We start from the raw sequence: 14,727 nt of genomic DNA, 5'->3' as shown, positions 1-14,727 counted from the left end.
CCATGCAACCCTTTTAGCCCCTGGTTCTCTCACCCACTGCACCTCTCAGTCTCCTCTCTCACCCCCCACCACTTCTCCCTGCCTGCATCCCCCTCTCTCACCCCTTTTATTCTCTCTAACAGAATACCTCTGCCAGCACCTGTCTCTGATTCCCTCTAACCTGCTACGATGCATCTGGAATGGACCCGGGGCCCAGGAGCATTGTATCCCTGTTTCATTTTCACTACAGTATAGTCACCGACGGCTGCCAGCCAATCCCGGCTCGCGGACTGGCTCACTTGCAAAAGGAGGGGGGGCTTTTTAAATTTGGTGTCTGGCTATGAGCCAATGAGAAGCATGATTGGCTGGCTGTAGTGCTGCTGCTCTGCTTACTACTGCAGTGCAGCCGAGACCCGAAACACAGCGACAGCGCCGTCAACGCCGATAGAGGTGTTTCCCCAGCTGGACACATCTTCACATGCATATGTTCCAGTGCTGGGATCCCATACTCGACCCCAGCTCTGGTACATCTTCTGCAGCAAAAATGAAGTGGCAACAGGAAGTGGCGGCATGTCATACCGCCGTATACCGCCCCACATCGACCACTGATTATACATGTTAATAAGTTGTAAATTGTTAATAAAAAGTTTAGCAAATCCATTACTTAATTTTCATGTTAAAGAGGCACATATTACTTGTACAATAGAAAGAGTATTTTGCTTCTAGGCCGAAAATACTAAACTGCTACTGTATTTGCTCAAACCATAGGTTTTCACACAGTTTGATCTGGTTTGTAAAATGTGGAATTTACTACAGACAAAACTGTAGATCAAAGTGTAAGAAATAAAACTGTGAAGTTAAAAGCTGCTTTTATGGTTTTGAAACCTTGCTGGGATACAAATCATCCCACAAGGATGGGGGAGGTAATTTGCCCATCTCTATGAACAGTTGCGGATTTACCAATAGGCATGTGAGGCACATGCCTAGTGGTGCCACCTGCTGCGGGTGGCACAGCCGGTCCCTCCCTCTCCCACATCAGAGCAGCTGCTAATCCTTTTTTATGTACCAGTACCAGCAGGGAGATGGGAGAAGGGGACTCATGGGCTGCAATTTGTATATGCGGTGAGGTTGGAGCTACCTGCTGGATCCCGGAGTCTTCAGCTTATGGTCCAACCAACCCGGCCATCATGAAGAGGGCAAAGCCAGATCCGGAAACACAGCCAACTTTGGCTCTGCCCGTCATGATGGCTGGGGCCGGCCAGTGCATAATTGGGCTTTCACAAGTGTCCAATCAGGGCGTGACAGGCCACACAGCGCATTTCATCACACATACTTTGTCAGGTGTGTGTCCTCCCATCTCGGACAATGTTTATAGAATAACACACCTGCCACCACTATTTATAAATAATCCTCACCACGTATGTGACATCACAATGGGGGCATGATATTCAGTTAACATTATTATTACATAAACCTTGTAACATATATTGCTACATATCTTAACAATCCATTTGACGTCTGTGCAAAACCATCCATAATTAATAACAAACCATAGTAATGATTACTGATATTTAGGTAATGTGTGATCTACTATAGCTCCATTTTGTCTAACGTTCAGCATGTGTCTAGTGACACCAGCATATGACTTACATAATGACATAGGTGACGTAGTATGTAATTGGGAACTTGCTTATTATGAGCATACCTTCTATTCAATATTTCATCACATAAACTGTGACATTCGAAGAGCTAATCATTATTGAATGCACTGTAACTGGATTTGTATTTTTACTTTACATGGATTGAAATAAAAGTACTTAAAGTAACAGAATCTTTTTTGGAAGTGCTGAATTCTAATTATTTATATCAAATAACCATATAATAGTTATTCTATCTTGTATAATATTCCAAAAATGTTTTTATACATACAATTAAGCACATGCATTAGATAATGTGTTGACATCAAAATCTATAAATATTTTAAGGGGGCAAATTACCCACTTATACCCCAAAACATCTAACTCTTAATGTGTTTCTGTGGAGTGGTGTGAATTACATGTTACAATTTAAATATAATTCCCAAAAAAATTCAAATGACCTACAGTATTGACACCACACCAAAGGAGCATCAGACAAGGTAATTTAAACTCCCAGGGTCTGGATCAAGAGCTCAGCACATACATTAATTTAAATAATAATGAATGAACTCCACACAAGATATATGGATGTACAGACAACTCAGACATGCAATATTATTAGAGATGAGTGCTGACCTCTTGTTTTGGTTTTGGATCTATATTTTAAAAAAATGATAAAAACAGCTAAAATCATGTAATTTGGGCCTATTTTTATTCCTACAGTATTACTAACCTCAATAATGTTCATTTCCAGTCAGTTTTGATCACCTCACAGTTCACAATATTGTTCACTAATATTGTTCAAAGACTGTCTGGCTTAACAAAGCAACAGAACAACAACACAAACACACAGTAGTGTAAAAGAAAAGAAGTGTACATCTATGAAACATTGCCACATAGCAGTGGCAGACAGGATGTCAGTTTAATAAAAGATATGACCCCATAGAAACAAATAATGTTTTCATTAATCAAGAACTAGATCAAAGGCCTAAGGCCAGTACAGGTAAATAGAGGTGGAGAATGTATATAGTGGAAGGAAGGTAAATGATGGAAGGATCGATTAGTTTGTTTATTTAATTTACTTGTTTGATTAATTGGCTAAGAAAATCTATGAGGGAGGATCTCTGGGGAATCCTGGATATGGGAGGAGTCAGTTAGCTTTAGCAAATTGGATGCAGGATGACTACCTCCAATCATTAATTATGATGAAACTGTTGGTGATGGAAATTGCATTTTCTGGGATCAAGCTGAGAACAGGCAGATAGCTGATGCTGGACTGTTTGTTATTATTTTACCAGATTTTTCAGATTTTTCCAAAAACTTTGCCTGGACTTGCTGCAAATGATGTAATGGGAATGAGGTTCCTAGATGGTTAACATCCCTACCTCTACTTACTTTGGCTTCACAAACAGTACAGATGGCTTGGCAAATGTCAGGATTTGGGTAAAAATAATTCCATATAAAAGAGGTGGATTTTATAGTCTTTTGCCCAGGCATGACAATGGCCTTATTACAGAGAACAACTGCTGCAACTGGTGCCTGACTAACACAAACAACATCCTCATCATCAACATCCTCATCCTACACAAAAATCCTCATCCTGTTGCACTTCCTCAGTAGCATCATCAGTTTCTAAGATGCTTAACAAACAGCAGTTCTTGTGCCAGCATTTGCAACAAACGGGCAAGAGCTGAGTCTTTCCATGCCACTGTATGTGGTCTATGGTATGTTGGCAATTTTATGTTTCTTGGCAGTAAAACTTTTTTTTTCTTTAACATTGTGAAATATTATTTTGATTTTGCATGCCCTTACTTAAACCTTCTTTGCACTTCAGCATCGGTTTTAGTAGATGTTGAACTACTAGTATCATCGTGGCTAGCAGCAGCTGCAGCACTAGTACTGGGTTGCTGCTCCTGCTCTTCTATTGACTGATCATGATCCATTGATCTATCACAGTGCTTCAAGTGGCACTGCACCTACTGAATGTTAATGTTTAACACAGTGCCACTCCCTGAACCTGAACAGACACAAGTTAAAATAAAAAGTTTTTGCCTTTTTTTAACAAAAGACAAACGTTATACTACGACTCACTGCACTGTTATTAACTTTATTGTTTAACACAGGAACACTCCCTGGCCCAGAACACACACAAGTTCTAGAGGAAAAAATGTTTATTTTTTTATTAACTAATGACTCCACACTGCGACTCTCAGCACTGGTATTAACAGTGGCATGGCAACTACTAATTTTTATTTTTAATACAGTGCCACTGCCTGGTCCTGAAAACATACAAGTTTAAAAAAACAAAAAAAGTTTTTCCTTTTATGTTAGCAAATAACAACTTCACACTGCGACTCACAGCGCTGATGGTAATGGCAGCACAGCACCTACTGAATGTTATTTTTTAACACAGTGCTACTGTCTGGCCCTAAACACACACAAGTTTTAGAAAAAAAGTTTACAAAATGACACAAGATCATACAACACACTGTATCTAAATGGCAATTTGTAAATGAAACACACAGTGGGCCTGATTCAGAGCCACTCGTAAGCGGCCGCTCGTTCGCTCCAAGCGATGTTCGCACATCTGTGCATGCATATGGGTTGTAATGCGCATGCGCCAACCAGTCAGTGCGGTCGGAAATCATGTGCTCGCAAAATAGCGAATGCCTGCTAATTTGAGTGACAGAATGAGGTGTTTGTGGGTGGTAACAGGGGAAGGTGCTTGAAAACGGGGAGTGGAGATCCGAACGCAGGCGTGCCAAACGGTCAAAACGGGCGTTTAATGGGAGTGCATAATTAACAAAGCAGCGTCATCGACCACGTCACTTGGTTGTCTTTTAGCCTGAACTGCTCGCATATTTGCGGTAGGAAAATGCTACCACAAGAATTGCGAGCAGTTCATACGCCTTTCGATGTACTCGATTAATCTAATAAATAGCGGAGATGACGTATGATGTGAGCGGCCAAGGGGCGTCTTTACAAAATAGCGAGCGCATGTTTTGTTCGCTCGTTCAGACATAGAGGCGTCAACAGACCTCAAAGAGCGAGCGCTCAATTTAAATAGCAAGCCCCTTTTTCAGAATGAGAGTCCGCAAATAGCGTCTGGCTCTGAATCAGGCCCAGTGCCCCTTTAAAAAGAACACAATGCTCCCTAGAGGTGTTTTTTAAATGACATAGTGACAAAATGAGTCAGTGCCCCTACTATAAGTTCGTTAATTTTTAGCTGCTAAACCAATAATTATTTGCTAAACTAATCACAGAGCCCTACCCACACCTTCTCCATCGATTCTCCTGAATTTGCAAATGTTATTTCCTGTGGGACTTACATGCAATCCAAAACCCAAAACACGCAAGATTCATTGCCGGGAAGATGACATTGGGACTCAGAATTCCATTGGAAAGACAAAATTTGGGTGGGAAACGGAGCCCGCTCATCACTAAATACTATACACATTAATAAATAGCATTATAAAAAAATAGGCTATGGACCTGATTCTGAGTTGCATGTAATGCTGAAATTCAAGAACATGGTCATTGTTTTTCAACTGCGCATGAACAGTCCCTAGAAGCTGGTGCTTCTGTGCTGGTCTGACGCTTTTTGATGCATGCAACAAATCCTAACGTCTCTCAGGTCCTTTGAGCATGTGCGATGGACCTGGCAGGCAGCACAACATGGGCAGCCTGGAACTCTGAAAGTCCAGACTACAGCACAGCAGGAAACCAACCTCACCAAGAGGGTATAAGCCACTACTGATACATAGTAACAGAAGTTTTGGTGCAGGATAAAATGTGATCTTCACTGAACAAATCATTTTATAGTATTAAACTTTATTTGCTAATTTGGTACACAATTTGTCAGCACAGATAGTGTAATGGTTAGCGTTACTGCCTCACAGCACTGAGGTCGTGGGTTCGATTCCCACCACGGCCCTAACTTTGTGGAGTTTGTATATTCTCCCTGTGCATGCGTGGGTTTCCTCCCACACTTCAAAAAATATATTGGTAGGTTAATTGGCTCCAAAGATAAATTATTATTAGTGTGTATGTGTATGAGCATGTGATAGGGAACATAGATTGTAAGCTCCACAGGGGTAGGGACTGATATGAATGGCCAACTATTCTCTGTAAAAGCGCTGCGGGATATGTGTGAGCTATATAAATAACTGGTAATAAGTAAATAAAATAATATGGTTTCTTTAATGAAGATTACTGTCCCCCAAACCTTTTCTATAATCCAGCCAGCAGTGGAAAATCTCCAGCCACTTTCCATCATATCTGTTCAGCCTCATTCCCCCTTCATGCCACCATATCTCTCTAGCCTTGATTCCTCTGTGTCTCTGCACTTCAGCCCCCTTCTGTCTTTCCAGCTCCAGTCCCCTTATGTATCTCTAGCCCTCCAGTGTCTGCCGAGCTTTTACCCCCTTCTGTCTCTCCAGCACCCCTGTTTTTTGTCCAGCTTCAGCTCCCTCTCATCTTTCCAGCCTTCCAGTGTTTCTTCAGCCCTATAGTGTATCTTCAGTTCTGCAGTCTCTCCAGTCCCAGCTTCCTTTTGTCTCTTCTGCACCCCTAAGTATCTCTCCAGCTCCCATTTTTCTCTAGAGCCCCCCTGTCTCTCCAGATCCAGCCCCCATTTTTCTCTCTCCAACCCACCAGTGTCTCTCCAACATCCAGTCTTTTTCTGTCTTACTAGTCCCCCAGTGTCTCTCCAGCTCCAACCCCTTTTGCCTCTCCACCTCTCCAGCATCCTTCTGTTTCTCCAAATCCAGCCTCCTTGTGTCTCTCCAGTTTCCATCTATCACTCCAGACCACCAGTGTCTCTCTAGCTCCAGCCCACTTGTGTCTCACCAGCTACAACACCCTTCTTTCTCCAGCCCCCCAGTGTCTCTTCATATCCAGCTCTATTCTATCTCTCCAGCTTGCAGTGTCTCCAGGACAGCACCCTTGTGTATATCTTGTCCCCCAGAGTCTCTCCAGCACTCCAGTATCTCTAAAGCTCTACCCTCCTTGTGTCTCTACAACATCCCAGTTTTTCTCTAGCTCCAGCCCCATGGTCTCTCCAGCTCCAGCCTCCTTGTGTCTCTCTAGGCCCCAGTGTATTTTTTGTTCCAGCCCCTTACTGTCATTTTAGTTTTTTAGTGTTTTTTCAGATCTAGTCCCTTTTACCTCTCCAGTCCTCTTGTGTCTGTCCAGCTTCAGTCATTTTTATCCCCAGCCCTCCAGTGTCTCTCCAACTCCAGCTCCACAGCATTTCTCCAGCTCCAGCACCCTTCGGTGTCTTTAGCACCCAGTGTCTTTCCATGATCCCAGTGTATCTCCAGCTCAGCCCCCTTTTATCTCTCCAGTCCCCAATATCTCTCAATCCTCCCAGTGTCTCTCAGCTCCAACCCCCTTGTCTCTCTGGAGGTTTCTATCTATCTTTCCAGACCACCAATGTCTCTCTGGCTCCAGCCCTTAAGTGTCTCTCCAACACCCCAGTATCTCTCCAGATCCACCCTCCTTTTGTCCCTACAAGCTCCCAGTGTCTCTCCATCTCCAGCTCTATGGTGTCTCATCAGCTCTAGCCTCCTTGTTTCTCTCCTGCCCTCCAATGTCTATCCAGTTCCAGCTCCCTTGTGCTTCACCAGACTCCAAGTGTCTCTCCAGATCCAACCCCTTTCTGTAATTTCCGCTCTCCAGTGTCTCTCCAGTCCTCTAATGTCTCTCCAGCTCCAGTCATCTTCTGTATCTTTAGCATGCCTGTGTCTCTCCAACTCCAGCCACCCAGTGTTTATCCAGCTCCAGAGCTCCAGTCCTCTTTTAACTCCCTAGCCCCCAATGTCTCTCAATCCTCCCAGTGTCTCTCCAGCTCCAACCTCCTTGCATCTCTGCAGTTTCTATATATCTTTCCAGACCACCAGTGTCTTTTTAGTTCCAGCCCCCTAGTGTCTCTCCAGATCCAGATCCATTCTGTCTCTCCTGCAACTCAGTGTCTCCAGATGCAGTCACCTTCTGTCTCCCCAGCTCACAGTGTCTTTCCAGGCCCAGCAACCTTGTGTCTCTTTTATCCCCCAGTGTCTCTCCAGCCCCCTAGTGTCTCTCCCGCACCCCAGTATCTTTCCAGCTTCATCCTCCTTGTGTCTCTACAACTTCCCAGGTTCTATTCATCTCCAAATCATGGTGTCTCTCCAGCTCTACCCTCCTTGTTTCTCTCCTGCCCTCCAGTGTATCTCCAGATACTGCTCCCTTGTGTCTCTCCAGACCCCCAGTGACTATCCAGGATCAGCACCCTTGTGTATGTCTCTCTAGCCCCCTAGTGTCTCTAGCACCCCAGTGTCTCTCCAGCTCTATCCTCCCTGTGTCTCTGAATCCTCCCAGTGTCTCTCCAGCTCCAACCTCCTTGCATCTCTCCAGTTTCTATCTATCTTTCCAGACCACCAATGTCTCTCTGGCTCCAGAACCTTTGTGTCTCTCCAGCTCAACCCCATTTTGTCTCTCCAAATCCTTTCTGTCTCTCCAGCACCTCAGTGTCTCTCTAGATGCAATCCCTTTTTCTCCAGCCCACAGTGTCTCTCCAGGCCCAGCACCCTTGATTCTCTTATATCCCCCAGTGTCTTTCCAGCTCTCTGGTGTATCTCTAGCACACTCGTATCTCTCCAGCTCCACCCTCCTTGTAATGCTACAACCTCCCAGTGTCTCTCAATCTCCAGGTCTATGGTGTCTCTCCAGCTATAGCCTCCTTGTTTCTCTCCTGCCCTCCAATGTCTCTTCAGATCCAGCTCCCTTGTGTCTCTCCAGTCTGCAGTGTCTCTCCAGGACCAGCACCCCTGTTTATCTGCTGCCCACCAGTGTCTCTCTAGCCCTCTATTGTCTCTCCTGCACCCCAGTATCTCTCCAGTTCCACCCTCCTTGTGTCTCTACAACATCCCAGTGTCTCTCCAGCTCCAACCACATGGTCTCTCCAGATCCAGTTCCTTGTGTCTCTCCAGACCCCCAGTGTCTCTCCTGTTCCAGCCCTTTTATGTAATTTTAACCATCTAGTGTCTCCAGATCTAGTCCCCTTGTCTCTCCAGTCCTTTAGTGTCTCTCCAACTTCAGTCATTTTTATCCCCAGCCCTCCAGTGCCTCTCCAACTCTATACTCCTAGTGTTTCTCCACCTCTAGCACTATTCTGTCTCTCAAACCCCCAGTGTCTCTCCACATTCACTCTGTCTCTACAGCACCTCAGCGTCTCTCCAAATGCAGTCCTCTCTGTCTCTCCAGTTCGCAGTGTCTCTCCAGGCCCAGCACCATTGTATCTCCAGACCCCTAGCATCTCTCCAACACCCAAGTATCTCTCCAGCTCCACCCTCATTGTGTCTCTACAACCTCTCAGTGTCTCTCCATCTCCAGCTCTATGGTGTCTCTAAAAGCTCTAGCCTCCTTGCTTCTCTCCTGCCCTCCAGTGGCTCTCCAGATCCAGCTTCCTTGTGTCTCTCCAGACCTGGAGTGTCACTCAATCCTCCCAGTATCTCTCCAGCTCCAAGCTCCTTGTGTCTCTCCAGTTTCTATATATCTTTCCAGACCATCCGTGTCTCTCCAACACCCCAGTATCTCTCCAGATCCACCCTCCTTGTGCCTCTACAACCTCAGCCCTTAAGTATCTCTCCAACACCCCAGTATCTCTCCAGATCCACCCTCCTTGTGTCTCTACAACCTCTGTCATTTCAGCCCTCCAGTGTCTCTCCAGGTTTAGCTCCTTTTGTCTCTCCAATACTTTAGTGTCTCTCCAGCTACAGTCAACTTCTGTATCTCCAGCCCTCCAGTATCTCTCCAACTCCAGCCCTCAGTGTTTCTCCAGCTCCAGCACCACCCTTCTGTCTCTTTAGCCCCCAGTGTCTCTCCATGCTCTCAGTGTCTCTCCAGCTCTGCTCCTTTTTATCTCTCCAGCTCCCCAGTGTCTCTCAATCACTAAATATCTCTTAATCCCTCTAGTGTCTCTCCAGCTCCAACCTCCTTGTGTCTCTCCAGCCTGCCATGTCTTTAGCTCCCTTCTGTCACTCCAGGCCTCCAGTGTCTCTTCAGCTCCAGTCACTTGTCTCTCCTGCCTACAGTGTCTCTCCAGCTACAATCCAATTCTGACACTCCAGTTCCCTTCTCTCTTTACAATACCATTCTGTCTCTCCAGTCCCCTTCTGTCTCTCCAGCCCTCCAGTGTTTCTTCAGCTCCTTTCTGTCACTCCAGATCCCCAGCATTCCTCAAGACCCCTTCTGTTTTTCCAGCTACTCTGTTTTTCCAGCTCCCTTCTATCTCTTCAGCCCTTCAGAGGCTCTCTAGCTCTAGCCTCCTTCTGTCTATCTAGCCCTCCTATTGCCTCTCTAGTTCCATCCCCTGCATCATTCTGGCTCCAGCTCACAGTCACTTACATTCTTCTGTGTCTTCTGTCTACTCCTGTTTGCATGCCTTCTCCTTTTTGCACCACTGTTCCTGTGACTTCAAGCAGTGTGGTGTGCCATAAAATCATGACATCATACATGCTGCACCCAAACAAAAACAGAAAAACTTTTTGCACCAGGTGCTAGACCCTGTACAAGCCTGTGGATTTATCTGCATGTCCCTTCACTCCTGTGCAGAGCTTGTCCTGTAAATCTCGTCTCCTATTTTTGGCTCCTTTTTTCTTCTCTTTCTCAATTCTTACAAATGGGACCACCCAATAAGCCTTGCTTTGAGTTAATAAAATGAGTTCTATTGTTATTGTACATCACTGAAACTCAAGCTTCATCTACAGTATTGTATATTATATACTGACATCAAACCACATCCACTCTTAGCTGTGGGGAACACTTTACGTAATGATTGTAGATCCTGATTGCACTGTAAATGCCATAAAAACAGAATATTTCTAGATTATCCTATTTAATATCAGTTTTGGACCACCTATTACATTAATATCAACTTTACCATTTTTTACCTGTACTGTATAGCTGATTGTCATTATCGTGAGTTCATTACAAGTACTTATTTGCATGCCTGAGCATTGAATTTCCATATAGAGTAGTGTATTTGAAGTTCATGCTATATGCCTCTTCCAGCCAGTACACCTCTGAGTAGCTGTCATTTACCGTCCCCCTGGCTCTCCCTCTAAGTTCCTTGACAACTTTTCTTCCTGGCTCCCTCACTTTCTCTCCTCAGAACTTCCCTCCATTATCCTAGGTGACTTCAATATTTCATTTGATATCCCCTTAGAATCCTCTGCCTCCAAACTCCTCACCCTCACATCTTCATTTGGCCTCTTCCAATGGACTTCCTCTCCCTCCCATGTGAGTGGCCATTTACGTGATCTGGTCGCGATATTTCTAATTACTGCAATTCCCCATTCCCCTTTCTGACCATCACCTTCTCTTTTTTAACCTGTTCCTCTCTCCTTCCTCTTCTCTACAACCAAAACCAATAATGTTGTACCTAGGGGAGGACCCGTAAATCCACGCCTATTTTGGGGGCTTTCCCTTCTGTTGAGAGGAGCACCCGTCATTTCTTCTCTGCACAATGACTTTCATTTTACACCAGCTTAAAGCTTGTGGTCTTCGGGTTGGTTCTGTTTGATAGATCCCATTTTGCATCTCCATATTGCACTTTGGTAGAGAAGAGATTTTCTAGGAATACTTCATCCAATGTAATAAATATCTTCATCCAAAGTGCAATATGTAGTAAAAAGTCCCAATATCCCTTCATGTCACAATTAATATAAGCCATAAATTAGGCTACATGAAGTTGTATTTGCATAAAGATTTTTATGTTTTATTTAATGATACAAAAGTAGTAAGACATCGGACTTTGATGTTTAAACTTTTACACACAGCATTTCTTGAATATTTTCTACTTGCATGTAAGTGGACTTCTAGTTGTGGAGGTATCTCCCAAGGGAGGCAGGTAAACATGCGCCATGGCATGCACTGGACAGACTGTAAGGACATATTGGGAGACTTCACAGCAAATGCACTTTGTAATGAGGTCCTTTATGGGGAGTTGGGTATAAAAGTTGTCATGCAGGAACTGCCTTTCTAACCATGGTTAGGAATTACATGAGTGACCTTCTCTGACCATTGGAGTCATATCTGTCAAACCTAAACAAAAAAAGAAAAACACCTGACGGATTTTCCGCACAGTAATACTGAAATGACTGAAATGGGTAATTGAATCATTTCCACTTGTTCTTAATAATTTGCCCTACTTTACTGTAAAAAGTACATTTAGACTCTATGAAATCATATAGCCAATCTTCATATGAGGAAAGCCCCAACAGATATGATCAGTGTGGTCACTAGTGTTTTGATATGGTGTCTATAAGTCTGTAATAGGCAGGTTACTTTTGTTTGTTACCTTGCAAGATTAGAATCAGTAACTGACCAGAAATATGTAAATTGAACTTCCCTTCTACTCACAGATTATTTGCTTTATGTTTCAGCATCAAACCATAATTCAAAGGGAAAAAAATAAAGAAAAAATATTGTACATAATACACTAAAAAGCAGCTGATTGCTCTTTCAAAAATTACATTTAATATGAGATAAAATCACACCACAATAGGATTATATTATTATTATTATTATTATTATTATTATTATTATTTCAGAGTTAATAATGAGTAGGAAGGGGAGCTTTACAGTGTCTCTGTGTTTGTTACAGTGTCTCTGTATTTGGAGTTAAAGTCTAGTTACCTTTCTCCTCAATGTCCAAAGACCAAGATAATTAGCGTCCTGGGGTTAAGGAGGTTGTTTTTATCGAACTGTGCTGTGCTTTATACATAACCTGTTTCATTTATATTTTTATTTTATATCTTTTTTTCAACGCTACATTAGCTGAGGATAAAAGTTTTTGTGTATTAGACATAACACAATGTATCACCCAGCATAATACTAATATTATAATGCATGAAGATATATTCTACCTATAGATATTTAAAACTGGCTGTTGGAAATTATATTTATATATATATATATATATATATATATATATATATATATATATATATATATATATATATAATGTTTTTCTTTTGCTGATGTATTTTGATTTTGTTTCTAGTAGACACTATTGGCCTGCAAGGTGGCCAAATTAAAAATCTATGGATCTTTGGAATACTGTAAGAGACCGGATGTTCTACCTACAGTAAATTGACCATTGTTCGGTCCAACCATTTATGTGTCACTGCCTCATCAAGCTTATGATCCACCCTACTATTAAACTGAAACATTGGATTTTACATCATTTTGGTGTATGTTTCAATGACACCTAGTTGTTGTCTAATATCAGTGTAATAATCTCTATAATTCAAAACGGCAACAGTGCCACCCTTGTCAGCCATTCTAATTACTATTTCCTTATTGGCTTGAAGGGATTTAATAGCTAACCTCTGTTGTTGAATCAAATTATAATAACTTTTATGGTTTTGTATAACTGATAAGTAATCACTCTCAAACATTCTAAGAAAAGTCCTAATGCTATAATTAAATGATACAGGATAAAAATAGCTTGGACCCCTAAAAACAGATTTTACTTTATCACTCACTACCTTGGATTTATCATTAAATAATTATTTCAGTCTTAATTTATGCCCTACTGTAACTTATAGTGGTCCCCTGAAGGGTTGCGGTTATAATACCAACCGCGGAATTCCAGCATTCGGAATGTCGGCGCCGGAATCCCAACACCTGTCAGAAACCCAGAACTGGCAGATAATATCAGCTGACAGGAAGTAATGTAATTGCGGGTGTGCGACAGCGACCGCACTTATGCAGAAGCAGCATGACCCCTGCTCAACGTTTTGATCCCCTCTGAGATCTTGGTAATGAAAATTGGAGAGCAGTAAGTTGTGGCCTTACCTACATGGCCTGGGATCCTCCTTAAATAGCACCTGGATGTAGGAGCACCAAAAGTAAAGCAAGCTGCAAAGTCACCTAGTGGTTCACTACTAGAGATCCATCTGGGAATAATGACAATAATAATAGTAATAGTAATAATAATAATAATAATAATAATAATAATAATAATGTTATTTATATAGCACTTTTCTACTAATAGGACTCAAAGTGCTTTACATTTGCATTAAAGTTACAAAATAAGCTTAACAGCAAAGAGAGACATTAGTGAAGGGACATTAGTGAAATGTGTGAGTAAACAGGTGAGTCTGTTTGTGAAGGATTCTCGAGTAGAGGCTTCGAGAACTGTGCGGGGAAGCAAGTTCCATAGAGTCAGAGCAGGAAAGCTAAAAGCTTGACCTCCAGATGCATTCAGGGAGATTCTAGGTACTGCTAATCAGGGCTGCCATCAAAAATTGTGGGGCCCGGGACTGATAAAATAGACAGGGCCCCCTAGCCCCCTCCGTAACGTTGTCCCGGCTCACAAGGAAATATCTATTGCGGCGTATGTAGGAGGTGGAGCGGGAGGGTGGCCCTAGGCGGCTGGGTGAGAAGTGACTTGACACTATGGTGCTGCAGAAGTGTGTGTGTGTGGGGGGGGGGTAGTGAGGGACTAGCTGGCAACTTTCAGTTTGGGAGGAAAACACAAGTAAGTGGCCCTGGCTTTGCTATGTGCCTCTGCATGCCCAGGGAAAAAGGCCCGACACCCTGGAGGTCTAGGGTGGTAGTGAGGAAGGGTTGTCCCACTAGGACCTTACCTGCTCTGACAACCTTGGCGGGCACAGAGGGGTACCCTCAGCTTGCCATGCGCTGCATCCTCACTTGCCTCTGGGCGGTAGCTTGACTTTGGCATCTACTTGACTCCCAGCAGACTTAACTTGAACAGCAAAGAAGCCCTTATTAAATATATGCCATCATAAAATATATTGTCTTGTCCTTTCTTATACAGTATCTGTATGTACAGTATGTGCTTCCCCCGATCTGTTCTGCATTGTGCCCCCTATATGTTCTGCCTCCCCTTCTCTGTATCCCACTGTGCTCCACATCCCACATTGCACTTCCATCTTCCAATCCTGCACTGTGCTCCCCCTTTCCTCATCTCACCCACACCGTGCTCCCTAATGTCACCCACACTGTGCTCCCCATCCCTTATCTCACCCACACCATGCTCCCCCTTCCCTCATCTCACCCACACTGTTCCCCCCTTCCCTCATCTCACCCATACTGTGCCCCC

General features: G+C 43.4%; 1 protein-coding gene and 1 long non-coding RNA gene across 4 annotated transcripts in view; one reads left to right on the top strand and one right to left on the bottom strand.

Moving 5' to 3' along the window:
- TNFSF4 (TNF superfamily member 4) overlaps positions 1-14,727 on the top strand; it is a 109,890-nt gene that overhangs the window by 67,415 nt on the left and 27,748 nt on the right. The window lies entirely within an intron of this gene.
- The window catches only part of LOC148540800 (uncharacterized), a 176,137-nt gene continuing 172,867 nt past the window's right edge, over positions 11,458-14,727 (bottom strand). For 2 of the 3 annotated variants that reach the window (XR_015880181.1, XR_015880178.1), the window contains 2 exons: positions 14,252-14,370; positions 13,478-13,558 (listed from right to left, as the gene is read on the bottom strand). This is a non-coding gene — a long non-coding RNA (uncharacterized LOC148540800). Of the gene's footprint in view, positions 11,700-13,477; positions 13,559-14,251; positions 14,371-14,727 lie in introns of those variants that run through there. The other variant, XR_015880179.1, reaches the window with a different exon arrangement.

This window comes from Taudactylus pleione, unplaced genomic scaffold, assembly GCF_031769625.1.
Source record: "Taudactylus pleione unplaced genomic scaffold, aTauple2 ptg000017l, whole genome shotgun sequence".
Taxonomy (NCBI): Eukaryota; Metazoa; Chordata; class Amphibia; order Anura; family Myobatrachidae; genus Taudactylus; species Taudactylus pleione.
The sequence above is the reverse complement of the archived record's forward strand: the minus strand, read 5'-3'. Positions and strand labels throughout refer to the sequence as shown.